This window comes from Ruditapes philippinarum, unplaced genomic scaffold (genome assembly GCF_026571515.1).
Source record: "Ruditapes philippinarum isolate M1 unplaced genomic scaffold, ASM2657151v2 ctg1251_1_1_1_1, whole genome shotgun sequence".
NCBI classification, from domain to species: domain Eukaryota; kingdom Metazoa; phylum Mollusca; class Bivalvia; order Venerida; family Veneridae; genus Ruditapes; species Ruditapes philippinarum.
In genome coordinates this window covers 39,046-53,992 of record NW_026859643.1, presented here as the reverse complement: position 1 = coordinate 53,992, position 14,947 = coordinate 39,046, and positions in this window count along the sequence as shown.

The following is a 14,947-nucleotide window of genomic DNA, read 5'->3' as shown; positions in this document are numbered from 1 at the left end:
GCAGATTCTTGGAACCTACCTGCCTAAAATGGGTATTGGCAATGAGAAGATAACAGTGTAAGGTTCTCTCTCTACCTGTAAACACAGCAGAATTCTACCTCTGTGAATATTATATCTTGACTTTGCAATACAGTTTAACGTTTGAAATAATAAGCAATTATCGTTTATGACATTGTGTTAAGTTGCATCAAAGATAAAAAAAAAACTTGTTTATTTCCTGTTAGGCGATATACAACAGGTGTATTTTTATGTTAAAAACAAGTATTACATATATATTTTGCACGTTTCTTTGCTATAACTAATAAAATTTAAAAGTGGCATTTAATTTTTATGAAACACTTATTTAAAAACTAAATTAAATAATTTCACATATCATCATTATGTGAGACATTAAAAAATCGTGTTTTGTAAAATAGAATATATTCACAAATAGCTAGTCAAGTGGTATTTATTTCGTATAATACATTTAACGTTTTATTTACATTTGATTCAATTTTGTGGAGTTTTCAACAAAAACCTCATGCCTTTAGTTTCCAATGAAATGTATGTCTAAATATTTCTCTTTTTTTGATAACTTTCATGACTATACCGAAAAAAGTGTTGTTGTTGTTGTTGTTGTTGTTGTTTTGGTTTTTTTGGGGGTTTTTTGTCAAAGTTATATAATGTGTATGGGGATAGTAATGTTTCTGATGTTTATCTTTTTGTTATTAATTTATATATAACAGCAAATACCTCTCACCCTAATTCACATCTCAGAATCATACAAAAACGAGGATTTTACATAACCGTTATTTCCATGTAGAAAAATCACGGGTAATAAAAATTCTGCAGTCATATTTCTCACAACTGTACATTTGTAAATTTTATGTAAAATAGATTTTTTTTTCTTTACCCAAGATGTTGTGTATGCAATAAATATGATTATTTGTTATTTATGTAGGGTGTTGTAGGAATGAAACTTTTAGATATTTTTTTTTCATAAAACATAATCGTTAAGCACTATTATTATCTACAGGACTGTGTTGTTGACAGGAAGATGATTTGTCTGAGAAAAAAAAATGTGTTAAAATGTGTTGTGTGTGTTTTTTGTTTTGTTGTTGTTTTTTGTTGTTGTTTTTTTTTTTAATTTATTTATTTAAATATTTATTTATTTATTTATTTATTTATTTATTTATTTATTTATTTTATTTATTTATTTATTTATTTATTTATTTTTTTATTTATTTATTTATTTTCACAGCTTGCAGCTAGCTTTCTTTTCCTCCTCGTAATTTCTTTTATGACTTTCTAGACAGTTAGAAGAATCGCGAGTTCGCGACCTGTATCTAAGCAGTGTTACAACTAAAACTTTTTAACATTACCATTTTTAACAAAATAATGTCTTTTGATATGCATTTTTTTCTTTTCAACAATGAGTATTTTATGCAACTCGCTGAATAATGAAAATGTTCGCATTAAGCTTAAACGTTAAATATTTATCGTAAAAAGTGTGATACTAAATTATTTCAGATTTAAGAGTGTTTCAGTTTCGCCAATAAAATATGCAATGTTAATTTAATTAGATGGTAAATAAGAGAAGTTATCCTATACAAGTATTGTGTTTACAACTTTTCCATATAATTAAGAAATTAATCAGTAAAGTCAGGTAATTACATACAATATATACAATAAATACATACCTACATTGTATTGTTATTGTATAAATATATTATGTGAACCGTACAGGAATATAGTTAATGAGGCCGTGTTGTTTGGCGAGATCAGTATCATTATATCCTCATTATACCTTCTTTATTATATATGTACATGTATACTGATGTAAACTTTAAAGGCCCATATTATGTCTCAGAAATGAATAAATATTTACTTCTTTAAAAAGGTCAAACATTAGTTTTATAACATTGAAACAATGGTTTATGAGCATAGTAGATGCTTGTTACCTCAATTAAATAGCGCTAAATATAAAAAAACCATGTTATAAAAGCAGCAAAATGTAAGTAAAACAGATTTTGGCTTCCATACAAAATACTTGATAATAAATAATATAAATGTACTAACTGCCAAAAAGCAACACAAGGAGTAGACAGTTTATGTAATTGGTCAATGAGTAACTTGTTGAAAAATATTTAAAAAAAGAATACCAAAAATAAAAACATATTAAAATGCTTTGTTTTAAGGAACTGGGCTAGTTGGAGCTGAAGCAACGTATTTACTATACATCTTGTAAGCACTTCTTCTTTCTCAATACATTTAGTAGAAGCTTTACCTCACATTACCAGATGTTTGTCTTTTTCAGTTATTTTACAATGTTTCAGGCCGTGTCTACACCTATTCAAGTTTCTTACATGTCACATTTAGATAAGCTAAATAAATGGCCCTTTCAACATTTTTTCAGGCACAATTTTTACTGAAATGTCTCATTAAGATAGCCCAGGATTTATACCTTTGTCTTTGCAAGACTATCATGTTTCTGTAAAATATGTGAAAAAAGCGGGAAAATGATGCAATTAGCTAAAACAGAATGGAGTAAATGAAATGCGTTCATTCTTTTTTAAAATTGAAAAAATGTGACAAAAATTTATTTTGATGCAAATTCTTTATTTGATGAAAGTTATTCACTAAATGAACAAGATCATTTTAAATCCATTTTGACTCTACTTGAAAAAGAGCTCTTTTTTATTTTTTTACAATGTATTTATTTTTATTTATTTGTTTTTTTTTTGCTCTTCTGTGTATCAGCGTATTGATTTGTTCCTTTGACCAAGACATTGTTATCATTTACTGAAATTCAAAGGGCATGTACACTGAATCAGTAACAAAAAGTCAGAAAATAATAAAAATTACAGCACTATCAAACCTTCGGGGCACATGTTTTGTGTCAAACCGGTGTTATCAGTGTCTTGACAGCCAAAAACTTGTAGAAAAATAGAACGTGTTCTAACTTTCTTGCAAGAAATTATCTTCTTGGATGTCACATAATTTCTCTTTAAAACTCATTCAAGTAGGGTGTCTACACTATCCAATACAAGAGAATATGATACTTGCATTCAAGACTTGGATATGTGTAGACGGGCTCTAAGTGTCATCCTTTGTCTACTGGCGTCATACGTATTTCATAAATCTGATAAGATTCTGCTAGTTTTCATTTCCAGATCAGAACAGTAACAGTCGTCTAAATGAACTTGCGTCAATCATTAAATCATTTAAATCATTCTCATTTTACAATTACACCGGAAGTAGCTACTACAGGAGCGTTTGGGCCATAGCAACGAAGAATTGGCATCCGTCGCAGAAGCGGTGCACAAACATGGTTTCCAGTTCATCATCCACTGTCACCTGTAGCATCATTTGTAATGATTAACTATCCCAGTGTTTAACATCAGCTGTGTCAGAATATTTCCAGGTCATGTGAACAACGTTTATGAAGGGTTTTTTTTACACTAAGATACCTAAAAATTACTAGAAGACTACCAGATTTCAAGAACCTTAAAAATATGTTATATGTAGTATTATGTACATGATAATATGTTTCCGAAAAAAAGGTTTTGGTTCATATACATGTATTTCTTATGGCTGAAATTACATTTTACCCTAATTGATCGCGGGCTTAAGAAAATACACTAGGGTAAATAGCCATCAGTTTGTAAATACATGTAGGTAAAAAAAATATTTACTCATTCGTTTCTCCGTAATATTGAAAAATTTCAACATATGAACCGCAATAAAACAATTATTAAGGAAACATCTGAATAAGTATTGAATCAAAGGTGCATTTTTCTGCCAGGTCCCCGTCATTAAATATCTTAGTTTAAGCTAAAGAAAACACTAAAAATTACAAATCTTATATTTTGCAATCTCACAACTGTTGCCCTCTTTACCAATGGTAAACATCTTAATTGTAATTTACTTTTCAATTGGTTACAAATACCCCTCTTGCATTATTTCCAGAACTAACGTGCACCTGAGGACCATAAGCTAGCTGGATATCTTCCTCAAGTGAAACAAGTAGAGATTTTGATGCTAAAGCATCAAGTCGCCGGATAGAAATATGATTGTTATCATAAAGATCATAAGAAAATATCAGTTTAACGGTTCAAGTGTAAAGAAAAGAGGAACAATATGTTGAGTAATGTTTGCCACCGAGGTTTGTAAGGCAAGTGATATGCTGGTAATTCTTCTTGTAATTCTACTTTATACACCATACATTGAAATCCGTATGGGTTACTTGTTCAGAATCCGATAATTACCGACAAATAATTACCGATCATCGAATATTTGCAAAGTGACTATGAAAATATACATGTGAAACAATGCAATTCTACTGTAAAAGTGTTGTCCATCGATATTATGCGCTATCGAAAAAATATATTTTTTTATATATAATTGCATTTCAGATAGTTTATTATATTTTTTTTCTATGTATCTAATACGATTCCGGACCCCTACCGTCATACCGTCCTTGAAACTGACGGAATATAACGAAATTATTTTGTGCTAAACTATTGAACGTTCTTGTTTGTCAAAAGTTTGACAGAAAGGGCCAAGTTTAACCCTTTACCAAGAAAAAAGGAAAAGGTTTTGAAAATCGATTTTAATGTGTAAAATATGAGTACACAGGTTTTTCTAATGATATAAAATATGAAACTGATTAATGAAAAATAACTTTGTAATTAATTATACAAATTTTCAATGATTTGCATCCGCCATACCTTTTGCCAACCATTAACAAGTTACCTGTATGTCTGCAATCTGTTACTATTAATAGATTTTATAACGATAACATACCACGTGTAGTCACGTGATTCTTACAAAAGAAAAGGGAGCATTTGTTTATAATTAGATAAAATAATGAAATATAATAGGTCTCATAAAATATAAACAGCCAAATAATTTAAAAGTGTCATTTCAAATATCATTCATGATTTATATATCATAAAATAGCAACGCTTGACTCATAGAAAAAAGTAAAAGTATCCCTAAATTCAATAACTGATCCTTAGGGATACATTATTGATTCATTTTATGAAAATTGTAATGTTGCTTTTTAAGATGTCAATATGTGTATATTTCATTTCATTGAGCAAAGTTATCATATGTTTGAATTTTTGAGATTACTGACAATAATTGTGGTCTTTAATTGTTCAATAATTGATATGCTTTTATTTTCAGAAATTAATGCCTTCTCCTACCATAGGTATAATATTAAACTGTTACAAATATAGTCGCCGGTTTCTACCGGCGACTAATAATTCAAAGTCGCTGGCTAGATAACAAAAGTGCGGGGGCAAAATATAGTTACGTAACTAGTTAACCTCTTAATTAACTAGTTTGTTATCAGGTTATCTGGTGGCAGAAATATGACACCATAAAAATAAACTTTTATTACTTTACAATTCTATCACATGTTTTATACCTTCTCCACCGCAATAATTGCTATGTTTTGTTTCATCGTTTTCGATTTAATGAAAGGGAATCATATTTCTAATACTTATAAAGAATATTGGCTGCTTACATCACAGCTAGCTCCTGTTTTCTCGTAAACAGCTAGCGAACTGGACACAAGACTATTTTCGGAAAGTTTTAATTAAACTCTTCTCGCTAGTTTCCAGTGTCTATAAAGATAACCTGCGAACGTGACTTATATTTTCATAAAAGTGTACAAAAGTCATAGAACAATAGAACAGTTGTTTTATGTACGCAGTAATAGTAAAATTTTGTTACTTTATAACTTTTCTAAAAGCGACAAGATTATAAGTTGTGGAGCCAAAAGTGACATTTTGGCACGGTTTTAAAATTCTACGTAAATGTTGATAAATGCGTATATGCTACAATTACATACATATTTGGCTTATAGTCTGACAAATTTTTATTGGTTGTTTCATCTTTGGTCACAATACAAAATTTCATTGAATTACATGAAACAATTGTGTTCTACTCTGTTGTTTTTTTTAAATGAGTTCATTTACATAAAAAACAAAAACAACAACAACAGCAACAACAAAAAAAAAACAACAAACAAAAAACCCCCAGAAAAATAAGGTCTTGGTTGTCAATTATTTACACTCAAAATAAGCAAAATCTTTAAATTCAAGGACAAATAACTCGAGAGAGTTCGGAGACCCCCAACATAGTCATTTTACGCTTAAAATGTTTCTTTAAGTTTTTTTTTAATAAATTTGATTGTACGATTTTCATTTAGCATGTACATTGTATGTCTATAATTATGTAACTATAACATACGCCTTAAATAGCACAAGCAAAAAATGTTTTGTCCGCGTGATAAAAGGAGCAGACCTAATATAAAAATATCTAATATATGATTCATCTTTTATTTTGACTGTATCGTATACAAGTGTATGGTTTTGTAAAGAGCACCAAATGGAAAATTTGGTATTCTGTTGTATTTCTTTTGTACTTCTACTGAAAATGCAATGTTAAAAATGCAAATAAAAATGAATATTAAACTTTTTGTATTGGAAACATTAAAAGCATTGTACTCCATTTAAGTTATAAGAGTTTCTTAATGCTAAAACATCTGCTTTTGGTTTATAAAATCAAAATAAATAGGTCAGTATTGTTTGGTGGAAAATTTGAAATATACAATTTCTTTTTATTTAAATGCAGTACTAAAGGTTAAGCGCAAGCAGTAAAACTAAAGGTCAGTTTAAAACATTTTTGAGCACGGTTGGGCGGCAGTACATTCTATTCATGCGACCAATGCAGACCATAATTCAGTCGTTACTAATTTTGAAATTTTTTCTTACCCCAGGCCGCAAGATGGACAAGTCCATTTTCAATATTTCGGGTGGTTAGGGTTAAATGTTTCTAAATCATAGCCCTGATATGACTTTTGCATTGTCAAATTTACAGACATCCAATTAATATTTAACATTGTCTTCATTAAATTAAATTAAGGAGCTGCAAGTTTATTCTTATTACTGTTTACATGTGTGATTTAACAAAATCTCACGTTCTGAAATGATATGACAGATCTTCTACAAATGGCCTATTTGCAAACAAGTGAGGAAGACGATTCTGAGAAATATTATTTTCCAGGAAATGTGTAGGCAATAATGTGTTGTCTGGGTCGTGTAATATAAAACTTTTGAATTAAAATTCCACCTCAAAGTCAATTTTCAGAGGACTGATTTTATCTGTCTGGGAAAAGTTCGTCTTTAAATAGTGCAGAAATGTGAAACCATTAAAGTCTTACATTTACCAAGCGAATATTCCCAACAGATAAAAGTATGTGGTTCAATTGCTTAAAAGGTCATAGGAAGGCAATAAGGTGGTCTCATTTTTACTCCTGGTACATGATTCATACAATATTTGCACATCCAAGGTCCATAAAGCAATGCAACATTCGAATTGTCTATGCTCAAAAAGTAGACTTACTTGTTTTCTATCATACACGAGTCTAAATAATAAACTAAGTGAACCCCTCGGCGGACCTAATTTTGATCCCAGAAACATGTTGTACAGCACTATAATGGGATACTACACGCCTGCTATATGCGTGTATACTCGAAGTATTGTAGTTTTAAGAGTAGAAGATTTTAAACATAATATTATGCTCATTTAAGTTAGTGAAAGGCCATTTTTGTCTCCAGTGGCATAATTTTCGTACAGGTCCACTTGGCAAAATAACATTCAAACTGTCCTAGCTCTGGGAATTGTAGTTTCACAGAACATTTTAATGCTTTTTTCGTATATAAGTTTGTTTAAATTAAGTGACGCCAGGGTAGGGACAAGTTTGACCCAATTTTGACCCCAGAAGGGGAAAATGTGATGCTATATGCTAAGGTCTTAGCTCTGGGCATTGTAGTTTCAGAAGTAACAAAGATCATTTCTAAAGTCTATGTTATCTCCTGTGACTTACTTGTGCATCAGACTGGAACCATTCATGTAATTTTTGTTGATCATTCTTGTGAAGTTTCGTCAAAATCGATCATGTGGTTCAGGAGAAAATGTTCTTCAAAAAAAATGCAGATAACGGCAAATAACAGCTAGAAAAAAGACAGAGAACGAACAATGTGCCATCATAAAAACCCCAGCTCTGTGCACTTTGTTCTTAGATGAGCTAAAAAATACTATTGGTGAAACAACTTAAAAAAAAGAATAATTATACATAATGTAGCAATGTGGATACAACTGCAAATAGCCATTCTTATTATATTTCGGTAAAGTTCTCTGGAAAGGGAAAATAAATTGATGAAGAACTCGTATTAATTCTCTTGTGAGCATTGATTGTCATTTACTGCTGTCTGTTTACAAAAATATCTAATATATGTAATTAGTGTGCTCATATTAATTAAAGATATGTAAGTTAAATACGATATCCTCTGTCTATATTCACCAGATAGTAAGCTCGTAGATTAAGCGCGCAACATTCAATTAAACTTCTATTTGAAAGGGAAAGTAATTTAAGCTTCTGTCACTTGTATCGAACGAAAAACAGTCTAAAATTTAGTACAGTATTGACAGGCTCTGCAATGTTGGCTGCTATTTTTTAGTACTTTTATTTTAAATTCCTTTAAACAAATGCTTTTAAAAAATTATTCTGGACAAGTTCAATAAACACATCAAGCTATCACTATTGGTCAAAAACAGCTCATCTGATAACAGAATGGTTATTGAAAGTAGGGACAGAAAGGGAAAAACAATGATTTTAAAAATCTTGGTAGAGATCAACCTGACACAGTTTCATTACAAATATTGTTGAATTTCTAACTCTTGGTCTTTCAGATATATTTTAAGTTTCATCTACAAATAAAGAAACCACATCACTGCCCCCCCCCCCCCCCCCCCCTCAAGCAAAGCCATTTTGACACTAGAGATCCGTTAGATGATTATTCATGCCAATCATCTAGCTCTAGCACTTGATGTTTCAGAGTGAATATTTATATCTTTACTAGACTATCATATACAAGAGAAAACCCTTGAACCCCTCTCCAGGGGCAGTGCCAATGTCAAACTTAGGTCAATAATTTCAACAACCTTGTAGGAATTCCACTAGATGATGTTGCAGGCCATATACATAAACTCTATCACTTAGACTTTCAGATATGTTTGAAGATTTTACTACATGTATATACAAAAATGGAAAACATATGACCCCAAGGGATAATTCTAATTTTGACCTCAGGACTATTATTTGAGCAATCTTGATTGAGATCCATTAAATGATGTGTCATGCCATAAATCTATATGCTCTTGCACCTAGGCTTTCAGAGAAGATATTTTAAGGTTTTACTATTATAACACATCACCCCAGGGTGGGATCAATTAGTGGAGATGAATTAGATGATCTCTCATGCAAAACATCAAGCATCTGGGGTTTCAGAAAAGAATTACCTATATACATATAAGTAAATACAATAAATCCCCCTGCCTGGGTCAATTTTGACCGCAGAGATATAATATGAACAACTTTGGTACAGGACCTACAGATGGTGCTATATGCCACATAAACAAAGCTCTTGGCATAGTTCTTTCAGACAAAAAGGAAATTTGCATGTTTAATATTCCATTTTTGCTCTGTGACCTTCTTCGCAACCAACCTGAACCATACGAACAACTTTGATATGGGACCATCCAAGGATCATTACCATGGAGTTTAGTTAATATTCAATATTGTTTTAGAAAAACTATTTTTGACAGAGGGGAAACACAAAAGTTCACCATGAGCATGTTTTGCTCAGATGAGCTGTATATAACACAACAACTTGTTAAACATTTTGTAATTTTTAATATGAGCCGTTCAACAGTATGAAATAATTCAAGTACCGGTATTTCTAAAATTTACAACACTAACGGAATACAAAATCACTAAAAAAGTTGTCTTCCTTAGGGGCCTACTAGCAAATACTTATATGAACCTGTGAACATTTTGTAGTATATTTTCTTCTCTTTTTTCAATTAAGATATTTACTAGTTGTTTGTTACCTTTAAAATGAAATAATAAGCACATGAAATTATAAAACAGGAAGCAGTAGCAAACCTTTATTTTGATATTTGATTATCTTTGAGAATAAATTGTCTGACAGTATATTCAGTAATATTTGACAGGATTTCAACTGTTACAAGTCCTCATCAAAACTTTTGATCTGCTTGAAAAAAAGCAATATAAGGTAAGTTTTAGAGAAGATAATTTCTCCCTATGACAGTTTTAAAAGACTCAAGATCAGCCAGATAAAAAACATTTCCAATACAATTATTGTAAATCAAGTATCAGAGGCTATTAATATCACACATGCAAAACATCTGAGGGAATAACTAATTAGCGATATATATATTGTAACAAAGTAACACATTGATACAATTTACAATATTTTATTCCATAAAGAGTAACTTCAATGGAAATATTGTAAAACTAACCAATGCATTAAAACATAAGTTTTCATTATATATCAACAGAATCAAGAAAATAAAATTTTGCTGACAAACAAACTCAAAAAAAGTATTAATAAATTTAGTAAATGAAAGAATAATAGCTTTGTTTCATAAACAACATTAGACAAAGTAGAAAAAAATATACACTTGGAACATGAAAATAAAATCAAAGAAATAGAGGATATTGAACAAGTGTGGGTTCAAAACAAGTTGCATAAACCGTATTATTAAGCCTCTGGCAAACATAATGTAAATGAAGTCACATCAAAATATGGAGTCGCAAAAGCGGTACAGGTATGTGATAAAGTTGAATGTTGCAGGTAGAAGAACATTATTTTATAACAAGAGTGCAATGATAGTCGGATATTGCTCACCCAAGATCTATTCCAGAAAAAGTCACAAGTTTTCAATGAGGTGAAGGTTATTGGGTATCATTTGCCGGGACCTTAATTTATCCTAGCCATATGATTTTAACCACCTTAATATATGTTGGCCAAACAATGCTACATGTCAAATAATTGAGCTCTAGGTGATTTAGTTTCATACAAGAAAAGTCTTTTTTCAAAATAAGTCTAAGTTTTGGCCACTGTAGTTCCTGAGGAAAAAAGATTTTGAAAGATTTAAGATGCTACTTTATGCTTCAGACAGGAAATAATTACTAGTATATAATATCTTAGAGCTCCACCTTAGAATTTTTCCTGTAAAATTTGCTTAAAATTCACTGTGTGGTTTTAGGTAGGTATGTTGTTTAAAGAAACTGTGAACTGTAGATAACAACCTGGCAAGACAGACATCATCCTACCACAAAAAATAATAACAGTAACAGTCTGCAGACAGAAAATAGTTTTTTTCCGAAACTGTGCTTGCAAATTGCAAATCTGTGAAAAACTGAATATCATATATGAGCCGCGCCACGACAAAACCAACATAATGGGTTTGTGACCAGCATAGATCCAGACCAGCCTGCGCATCCGTGCAGTCTGATCAGGATCCATGCTGTTCCCTTACAAACTCTATAACAAGTAGAGAAACCGATAGCAAACAGCATGGATCCTGATCAGACTGCGCGGATGTCGCAAACACATTATGTTGGTTTTGTCGTGACATTATGTTGGTTTTGTCGTGACTGGGCTCATATATAAATGTTTTTAATAAATCTTTATACTGAACTAAAAAAGTAGACTGAAATGTAATTCCTTTAAAATCATTTAGGTATTTCACTTTTCTCTGCATCAATTAGAGATTAGTGTCTTGAGTAATTTAAGTAATTTAACCCTTAAACAATCAAACTGAATATAAGATTATATTCATAGTTTAACAAATGTAGGAGTATTCTCAATCCAGGGTGAAACTTTGGAGTTCATTATGCAAAATCATGTCAAAATTAACTAGTGTACTATTATATCCAAAATTTTCCCCATTAATTAAACCATTTGGTATGTATGCACGTCAAAATTTTTACATTTTAGAATAATTTCAAAGCTTCATAAAAAATTGACACATAATTTGAGATCTTATATGACCATTATAAATAAAGGTGACAGATAATATTAAACATCATTAGAATTTCGTTACTAATGACCCTTAATATAGATGTACTTTAACATACTTTTAAATAGATAGACTACAACGTATTATGAAAATTAATTTAAGTATAGAAAACAAGATGGATGCAATAAAAACAAAACAAATTACATTGATATTTTATAATGAAAACATTATTTAGAGGAGAAAATGATATATACAATATATAATATTATATACATAAAGATGATTCTGGGAAATCCAGCAAATAATTAAACACAATTATTTTAACTTTATGTCCATTGTGCATGAGCTTTACATAACATAAATAATAACAAGTATCTGTCGGAAACGTTATAGAAGTGTCGGAAACGTTATAGAAGTGTCTGAAACGTTATAGAAGTGTCGGAAACGTTATAGAAGTGTCTGAAACATTATAGAAGTGTCGGAAACGTTATAGAAGTGTCGGAAACGTTATAGAAGTGTCTGAAACATTATAGAAGTGTCTGAAACGTTATAGAAGTGTCTGAAACGTTATAGAAGTGTCTGAAACGTCAATATTTATAAATCAATCAAAACATACATGCATCTCTAAATATAATAAAACCTCTATTAAAGCAAGGCTAAAGATATTTTTGAAATTCAAAAAATTCAAAATAATGTCTTTAAAAAAGTTACCAGTAATAAGACAGTGTTTTATTATTTTCTGGTTTTCCTGGTTGTCATCTTTTTAGTACATGTATATAATTCGAAAATCCACACAAGAAAACAATCTTCTCTTTTTTTTGTATAATATTATAATTATATATATTTTCTACCACACTGAAACAAAGCTTGTATTTATATCTAAATAAATCAAATAACAAAGTAATAAGACATATAATTACAATGTAATTAACAAATGACTTACAAATGAAAATTCACTTTAAAATTCACTAATGAAATCTCAAAACTGTAACAATATAAAGCCTCAAAAGAATTGTTAAACTTCCTGCTGTTTTTTTTTTCTTTTTGAAAAAAATTATTAAATTCTTCTAGATAATTATAACATTATGACTAAGCTATATTTTTTTTCTACTAATGACATTACATACTTGTCTTAGTTTTCTTAATAAAACATTTAACTGTAAAATTGAGAAACCAAAAATACATATCACTATATTAGTGGTATAGGGATGACTGTTTTTTTTTTGTTGTTTTTTTTTTGGGGGGGGGGGGATTTTGTTTGTTTGTTTGTTTTAAAGGTGCTCCAACACAGTAAAGGTCATATGGTGCCGAAACAGGTAAGATGACTTTGGCTAACCCTCGGTGTTACGTTACAGACTTCAAAACAACACCAGTGATCTAAACCACTTCACAAATTGTGGTATGCAATTTATGTACTGAGAAAAGATATTTAAATAATGCCTCTATATATACTTTGACAATAATTTCTTTAAAAGTTGCAAAATTATAAGCTGTGAATAACTCAATTAAAACATAATATTGAAAAGTATTATAAATTGATTTAGGGTCACCGTTGTAAGGAATATCAGAGGTGTACTACTGTACCTGTGATAAAAGTCATGAAATAAAATTTCCCAAGAAATACTCAGTTTTCAACTTTTAATAATATTTATACCAATATCAAGTCTTTTTTTTTCATTTTAAATGAATATATTTTGTCTGCATAAAAAATACTGAATCAAAAACAAATTAATGAACTTAGAAATGAGCTTAGAAGAAATATACCTCAAAAGGGTACAAAACAAATAATGCTATATTACAACAACAACTGAACATGTACTACAAAACATTTAATAATTATACAAACTTAGTATGTTGCTATCATAGTCCCCAGTAAAACAGAATAAAACTATACATGCATATAGAATATGTTTAACAAAATCAGGTGAAAAACAAATATAGTTCAAAGTCAATGGGTAACTTTGACTGGCTGTGAAAAAATTAAAGACAACTTAATGTCATTGTCTCCCAGGCCACCAAGTAAACAAGATAGCATTTGGTAACTGTGCTACTGTGCACCCAAGGTAATTTTCAACTTAAACAGAATAGAAGAAAAGTGCAGTTGACCATTTTCCAAAAATGATTCTGTGTTACAAACAAGGATTTGTTGTTGTTTTTTTTGTAAAGAATGAAGAGTCTTAAAACAGACAGTCCAATATCAGAGAGTACAATAAAGGGAGTCCAATATGAAAATACTGCAAATGAGTAGTCCACAGTACAGAGTTGGCCTAGTTCAAAATAAGTGGCATAGGTCTGGCATTTACAATATAAGCACTTTATAACTTCAAATAATAAAATAATGACATTAATTTTTATAGTTTCTTAATCAGAAATAGACAACTTAATAACAAATAAAGTAACATCAAGAAATCATTTTTGATATGTTTCAATCTCTAAGTCTAAAGCATACCCATAAAATTCACAACAATCTACAAGATAAAATACATTTTTGTTTTAGGTGTTTATTCTAGGACATGAAATTAATGGGGAGCGGGGAAATTTCTTCCAAACAGAGATATTCAAAGGTAGGAAAAATTCAATATAGTATACTTAATGCTCAAACTTGACCCAAATTACAAACTAAATATGTTTGTTTAAAGTACTTGGTAAAAACAATCTCTTATTAATTGCTTTGAAGAATCATTACATGAATATTTATTTGAGCTTTAAAACAGAATTGCAGCTCTGACATGTAACATGTACAATACAAATGTAGCTCATATCTTAATTAGCTGAAAGTGTTTTTTTTTTCCATATAAAATTTGTGAATTTTACAATAACTTACCATAAGCAACTGTGCATATATAAAACACCTCGATTAATTTAAACAATGACATCAACATTTCAGTGCGCTCTTTTTACTTTTCATGGCATTACACTGGATTATCACAAAAGAAAGTAGTACGGCTATTATTATCATTCTTACTCATATTGTTTAAATGAGTGAATCCCAAAATTGCATATCCTAAAAAATACCCTGTGGTTTTTTTATCTGAGTTTTAAAATAGGTATTTAAAAAAAAAAA